General features: G+C 38.3%; 1 long non-coding RNA gene across 1 annotated transcript; it reads right to left on the reverse strand.

Annotated features, from left to right (window-relative positions):
- Window positions 1-1,708: 1,708 nt before the first annotated feature.
- LOC118833139 lies at window positions 1,709-7,742 on the reverse strand. The gene is made up of 3 exons (XR_005009288.1): window positions 7,518-7,742; window positions 5,589-5,675; window positions 1,709-1,745 (listed from the first exon to the last, which is right to left on the reverse strand). It is a non-coding gene; the product is annotated as an uncharacterized LOC118833139 (long non-coding RNA).
- Between the last annotated feature and the right edge of the window lie 272 nt (window positions 7,743-8,014).

The raw sequence follows: 8,014 nt of genomic DNA on the forward strand, positions 1-8,014 counted from the left end.
AACACTGATGAGGACAGACAGGGTGAAAGGAAAGAGAAAGAAGGATAAATGGGGGGGGGATCATATTGTCAATGTGAATAGGATGAACACACTCATAAGAGAGAAGCAGATAGCAGAATGGATTAAAAAACAGAATGCTGCAATATGTCGTTTACAAGAAATACACTTGAAACAGAGAGACACACACAGAGTAAAAATACAGGGTGAGATCAGAATCTATTATGCTTCAGCTGAGGTTAAAAAAATAAAAGCAGAAGAATCAATCGAACTCAAAGCAGAAGCAAAAATGAAAACACATTTTGCTAAAAGGTATCACAGATAATGAAGTAACATCAACAACACATATATGCACCAAATGATATGGAATCCAAATTCTTAAAGAAAAAAATTAATGAGTTACAGGTGGAAATAGACAGTAAAACTATACTGGTGGGGACCCTCTACATTGCCTCTCAGAACTAGATAAATCTAACCATATAATAAAAAAAATAAGTTAAGGAAATGAATAGAATTTGAGAAAAGGTGGATATGACAGACTAGAGAAAACTGAATGAGAACAGAAAGAAGACATTTTATCCCGTTGTGCATGGCACCTTCACAGGCATAAAATACTTACAACTAAATGCAGAAAAGTAGAAATATTAAATGCATTCTTTTCAGGTTATAATGCAATACAATTATATTCAGTAAAAAGCCATGGAAACACATAACAAAAATAAATGAGTGCAGCGCCTAGAGCATTGGGCTTGAAATCAGGAAGACTCATCTTCTTGAATTCAAATTTAGCCTCAGACACTTACAGGCTGTATGACCCTGGGCAAGTAACTTAACCTAGTTTGCCTCAGTTCCTTTTATGTAAAATTCACTGGATAAGGAAATGGCCAACCACTCCAGTATCTTGGCCAAGAGAAAGCATGATGGGGTCAAGAAGAGTCAGACAAGACTAATCCATTAAAAAACAAATAATCTAATTCTAAAGAATGAGTGCATCAACAAACTAATCATAAAAACAATCAACAATTTTACTGAAGAGAATGAAAACAATGAGACAACATACCAAAATACAGCGGATGCAGTCAGACCACTACTTAGGGGAAAATTTATATCTCTAAACAGTTACATCAATAAAACAGAGAAAAAGCAGATCAATGACCTGGGCAAAAAAACAAAATCTCAAAAGAGAATAAATTCAAAAGCCCCAACTAAACACCAAATTGGAAATAATGGAAATCAAAGGAGAGATTAATAAAACTGAAACTAAGAAAACCAGTAAACTTATAAATAAAACTAGGAGCTGGTTTAATGGGGAAAGGACAATAAAATAAACTGGTGAATTTTATAAAAAAAGAAAGAAGCAAACCAAATTACCAGTACCAACAAAGAACAGGGTGGATCTGCCATCTACGAAGATGAAACTAAAATAATTATAAAGACATTTTGCCCAATTATATGCCAAAAAATCTTATAATCTAAGTGAAATAGATGAATATTTACACAAATATCAATTGCCCAGATTAAGAGAAAGGGAAATAGAATGCTTAAATAATTCCCTTTTAGAAAAAGAAATTGAACAAAGCATAAATGAACTCCCTAATAAAAAATCCCCAGGTCAGATGGATTCACAAGCACATTCTATGAAACATTTAAAGAACAATTAATCACAATATTTTATAAACTATATGGAAAAATAGGCAAAGAAGGAGTCCTACCAAATTCCTTTTATGACGTGAATATGGTGCCGATACCTAAACCAGGAAGAGCAAAAACAGAGGAAGAAAAGGAGACAAATTTTCTCAATGAATATTGATGCAAATATTTTAAATAAAATACTAGCAAGTAGATTAAAGCAATATATCACAAACAACATAAAACTATGAGCAGGTAGGATTTATACCAGGAATCCAAGGCTGGTCAATATTAGGAAAATTATCAGTATAATTAACCACATTAATAACAAAAACAACAATTCATATGATAATATCAATAAATGCAGAGAAAAGCTTTTAAACAAATACAATACCATGTTGCCCTGAAGCCTGTCTTCTTTAGTTATCATATGTGCCAGAAACAGAAACAGTGAACTCAGAGTATACAGGAGGCCCAGAATGAGTCAAGGATGAAGCCTGTCTTAAGCTGACATAATTTGATACTTCCACCCCTAGCTGGACTCTTAGTGTTGTGCTTGAGAGTCAAACCAGCTACAAGACAGGTGCCAGTAAGTCTGCACCAGAATGACAAACTGTTTGTGCAGCAGACCATCATAAATTCATAGTCTAATAGTTCCCAAGGAAAAAGAATGCTGCTTTTGCCATATTACTTACACATGTTCCCCCTCCCTTTCCCCTCCTGTTTTTTTTGGGGGCCAGGGGCAGTGGGATACTAGTCCTTTCCCCTACCCTACTGCTCCTTTCCTCCTCCCATAACACTTCCATTGGGAGGAGATTGTCCTGTATTTCTCCCATGAGACTTGCCCTTTTTGTAACTCATGTAAGATTTCTAGCAGCATTGCAAACTTCTTCATAGTTGGTATAAGAAATTCCACATACATGTTCATTTCTCTTGTAATAAATCCATTTTCTACACATAGTCTCATGGAGTCATGATTTCTGGCTAACAACCCATTCCTATCAAAACTCCAGAAAACATAAAAATCAATAGAGCATTTCTTAAAATGATAAGAGCAAGCATTATCTGTAATGGGGATAAACCTGAAGCCTCAGTAAGATCAGGGGTGAAGCAAAGATGTTCATTACCACCACTATTATTAAATAATGTATTAGAAATGCTAGCTATAGCAACACGACAAGAAAAAGACAATAAAGGAGTTAGAATAGGAATGAGGAAACAAAACTACCCCTCTTTGCAGATGATATAGTGGTATACTTAGAGTACCCTAGAATATTAACTAAATACCTAACTGAAACAATTAACAACCTTAACAAAGTTGCAGTGTATAAAATAAACCTACCTAAATCATTAGCACTTCTATATACTGCCAATATAACCCAGAATGAAAAGATAAAAAGAGAAATTCCATTTAAGATAACTGCAGACAATTTGCAATACTTGGGAGTCCACTTGCCAAGAAAGACCCAGGGGCTACATGAATATAATTACAAAACACTCTTTACATAAATAAATTCAGATCTAAACAACAGGAGAAATATTAATTGCACATGGGTAGGCTGAGTCAACAGAATAGAAATGACAATACTATCTAAGTTAATATTACTTATTCACTGCAAAACCAAACTACCAAAGAATTATTTTATAGGCCTAAATAAAAAAAAAAACATAATTCATCTGGAAGAACAAAAAGTTAAGAATACCAAGGGAATCAATGAAAAAAATGTAAAGGAAGGTGGCCTAGCAGTACCAGATTTAAAACCAGAATGCAAAACAGTAATCATGAAAACAATCTGGTATTGGCTAAGAAGTAGAGTGGTGGATCAGTGGAATACATTAAGTACACAATATACAGGAGTAAATGACCACAGTAATCTAGTGTTTGATAACCCAAAGATCCAAGGTTTGGGGACAAGAACTCACAATTTGACAAAAATTGTTGAGAAAACTGGAAAGCAGTTTGGTGGAAACTCAGCATAAATAACACCTCACATTGTATACTAAGATAAGATCAAATTGGGTACAGAATTTAGACATAAAGTGTGATATCATAAGTAAATTAGGGGAGGATGGAAAAATGTACCTCTCAGATTGATGGATAAGGGAAAACTCTGTGACCAAACAAGAGATGGAGAAGATCATGGGAAATGAATTGGATAATTTTGAATACATGATATTAAAAAGGGTTTGCACAAACAAAACTAGTGTAGCCAAGATTATAAGGAAAATAACAAACTAAGAAAAAAAATTTACACCAAGTTTCTCTGAAAAAGGTCTCCTTTCTCAAATATTTAGGGAACTGAGCCAAATTTACAGAAATATAAGGCATTCCCAAATTCATAAGTCGTCAAAGGATATAAACAGGCAGTTTTCAGACAAAGAAATCAAAGTTATCTATAGTCATATGAAAAATACTCTAAATCACTACTGATTAGAGAAATGCAAATTAAAACAACTCTTGAGATACCACCTCAAATCTATCAGATTTGCTAACATGACAGAAAAGGAAAATGGCAAATGATGGAAGGAATGTGGAAAAATTGGGACACTAATGCACTGTTGGTGGAGTTGTGAACTGATCCAGCCATTCTGAAGAACAATTTGGAACCATACACAAAGGATATAAAACTGTGCATACCCTTTGACCAACTCCTAGGACTATATCCCATAAAAGTTCAAATAAAAAGGAAAAGAATCTATCTGTAAAAAAATTCCAAACCACATTCCACAGTACAGTGTAAATAAATATATGAACATATAATAAAATATCATACTAACGAAAAATATCAGAAGAGAAATAGATTATGTACCTCTCGCTGCTATGGGTAAGAAATGTATATTTAACCAAAGAAGCAGTAGAGACAATTATAAAGGATAAAATCTTTAACTCTGATTACTTAAAACTGGAAAGCTTCTGCATATACAACGAAGAAAAGATGAGAAGAGATTGAATCAGAAAAAAATTCTGTATCAAATTCCCCTGATTAAGGTTTAATGTTCAAGATATATACACATCATTCCCCTACTGATAAATGGTCAAAGGACATGAACAAATAGTTCATGAAGATCTGCAAAAAAGCACATGAAAAAGTGCTCCAAACCACTAATAATAAGAGAAATACAAAACAAAACAACCCTAAGGTTTTACTTCACACTGTGAATTGGCAAAAAGGACAAAAACCAGCAATGGTCAAAGTTGGAGGGGGTAGGAATATAGGCACACTAAGATATTGCTGGGGGAACTGTGAAATGGCACAATCATTTTTGGAAAGTAATTTGAAATCATTCAAAGTAAGCAACAAAAATGTCTATGCCACTTAAAATAAAGACTCCAGTACTGGACTTACACCCCAAGGAAGCTGTTGAGAAGAAAAAGTCCCTATATACTCCAAAATATTTGTAACAGCGCTTTTTGTTCCAGCTAAGAACTGGAAACAAAGTAGATGCACATCAACTGGGGAAAGGCTTAACAAAGCACCATACATGAATGTAATGGAATACCACTATGGCACTGTAAGAAATGGTGAGTGGAGGGCAGCTAGGTGGTGCAGTGAGTAGAGTACCAGCCCTGCTGTTAGGAGGACCTGAGTTCAGATCCGGCCTCAGACACGTAACACACTCAAATCCGGCCACAGACACTGAAAACACTTACTAGCTGTGTGACCTTGGGCAAGTCACTTAACCTCGATTGCCTAGTTTTTCCCTCTCCAAAAAAACAAAGAAAACCAAAAACCAAAAACATAGCTCGGAAATGATGGGTGTGATATGTACAGAGAAGTATGGAAACATATGTGTGAACTGATGTAAAGTGAAATAAGCAGAGCCAAGAAAACAATAAATACATCAACTACAACCATTCAAATGGAAAGAACAACGCAACAAAAAGTTAAAAGTACCTGGAACAAAACATTAAAAATTAAGCGGTCTCAAAAAAAAAAAAACAGAAGACATGATCAACTTACACCTTCCTGGAGGTGAGATGTACAGAGGTGTTACACATTGCACATGTTTTCCAAATGCATCCTTCAGTTGTGCTGCATTTTTTCTTCCTTAAAATAAAAAAAAATACTTTGTCATATGTGATGACTCTCAGGGAGGGGAAGAAAGAGGGATAAATGAGTGATGTAAGAAACAGAAAACATTAATAAGAACGTTTTTTTGGAGGGGGGAAGGCAGGGTGATTGGGGTCAAGTGACTTGCCCAAGGTCACACAGCTAGTAAATGTGTCACGTGTCAGAGGCAGAATTTGAACTCAGGTCCTCCCGACTCCAGGGCCCATGGTCTACTCACTGCATGAGCTAGGTGGCATAGTGGGTAGAGCACCAGCTCTGGAGTCAGGAGGACCTGAGTTCAAATTCTGCCTCTGACACGTGACACATTTACTAGCTGTGTGACCTTGGGCAAGTCACTTGACCCCAATCCCCCTGCCTTCCCCCCTCCAAAAAAAAAAAAAAAGTCAAGAATCTCAAGTGTAATAATGGAGGAGGAGAAAGGAGGAAAGAAAGGGGTCTGGGTTAGTGTTTACAAGCAGCAGATCTCAAACTATACTACAAATCTGTGATTATGAAATGATTGGTACTTCTTAAAAAGAGAGCCTGAACGATGGAAAAAAAAGAGGTATGCAATATACGGGAGCAAATGATTACAATATTATGGTGTTTAACAAATCCAAAGACATTAGTTGTTGCGGGGGGCGGGGGGGGGGCTGGAGGATATACTATTTGATAAAAAACAGAAAAGCAATTTGGCAGAAGTCTGAGAGGATATCACCACCTCATACCACATATCAAATTAAACTACAAATAGATACAAGAATCAGATATAAAAGGGAAATCACTGGCAAATTAGAGGAACAAGGAGGAAATGGCTTCCATATCTATGGATAGGGGAAGACGTCATGACAGAACAAGCCACAGACAGAGAGGATCACAGAAAATAAAATCAATAATTCTGCCTCTTTAAAATGGAAATATTTTTGCACAGACAAAATTAATGCAGTTAAATTAAAGGGGTAACAGTTTAGTGAGGAAAAACATCTTTGTAGTCATGGTCTCTAATTAATGTTGCATATGCACGACATATAAGGAACTGATTCCAATATGAATCATCAAGAGCCATTCTCCAATAGGTCCACGGATATGATCGTGAATTTTTCAAAGCAAGAAATCCAAGCTATCAATAACCGACAAAATGCTCCAAATCCCTCTAATTAAGAACTGCAAATTAAAACAACTCCATTTTTTCAGTCTGTAATAGAGATCCACAGGTTTGTGGACAGTCTCCTCTTTCTGTTCGACAACAACATACATGGAAATGCCTCTTTCACCAGGTGCTCATTGAAACCAGAATAAAAATAAATATACCATTAAATTAAATGTGGCCAAACAAAAGAGATGATGGGGAGAAGGGGAGGGGAAGAGTGCTGTCTCCTTTCTCCCCATCTTCAAGGCCAAGCCCGACACAGAAGGAAGGAAGGGAGGGAGGGAGTGAAGGAGGAAGAAAGCCTCGGTTTGAAGAGGGAGTGTCCCCAAAGGCTTTTCCCTGCTTGGTTGCCACCCCACCCCACCCCATTACCCTCCAAGCCCCCAGCCCTCCAGACCAAGGCCCAGGCAGGCAGACAGGCCCAGGAAGAAAAGAAATCTGCGCAGAGCTGGAAGAACAGCCATAGGTACACCCCCCCACACACACACCACCCACACAAGATCCTACCTACACACACAACAGGTGGATCCGCAATGGCATGAAAGCTCCTAGGAACCCCCACAACCCCCCCCCCCACCCCGGCACTGAGAGAAAGCTATGGGGGCAGGGCAGTTCTAAAGAAAATGGGGGGGGGGAGGGGCAGTGGCAGAAGAGGTAGGGGCTGCAGAAGAAAGGGAGAGATGACCTACCTCACACCCCTACACTGGTGCAAGGAGGATCCTTGGAATGCCGCCAGTTGGAAGAAAGAGTTGGAGGTGTACTGGGGGACGAGAAGGGAAAAGGGCCAAGGGCCGGGACAGGAGGATCTCCAGCCGCCTGCAACCCCTTCCAGACTCCAGGGAACAGGGAACGATAACCTCCTCCCCCTTTTCTTCCACCTCCTCCTTCTCCAGACACAAAGAACTGACCAAAGCGGAGGGCTAGGATGTGGTGATGTCATATTGGGGGCAGGGCTGCCCTCAGCCAATGAGAGAAACGAAAGGTGGGACCACTGCAGTAGCTGCGGTGACCTCCTCCCTGAGCAGAGGGAGGAGGGACTGGGGAGGGAGGGAAGGAAGGGGGATTTATGAAGTCAAACCCGGGGAGGAGGGAGCATTGTCGCCCCCCCCCCGTTTCTTTTTTGCGAGAAGGTCTTATCCTAGCTTTACATTTTGCCAAAATGCGTTTTCAAGAATTTACACAACAG

Source organism: Trichosurus vulpecula, assembly GCF_011100635.1.
Source record: "Trichosurus vulpecula isolate mTriVul1 chromosome X unlocalized genomic scaffold, mTriVul1.pri SUPER_X_unloc_2, whole genome shotgun sequence".
Classification (NCBI taxonomy): Eukaryota; Metazoa; Chordata; class Mammalia; order Diprotodontia; family Phalangeridae; genus Trichosurus; species Trichosurus vulpecula.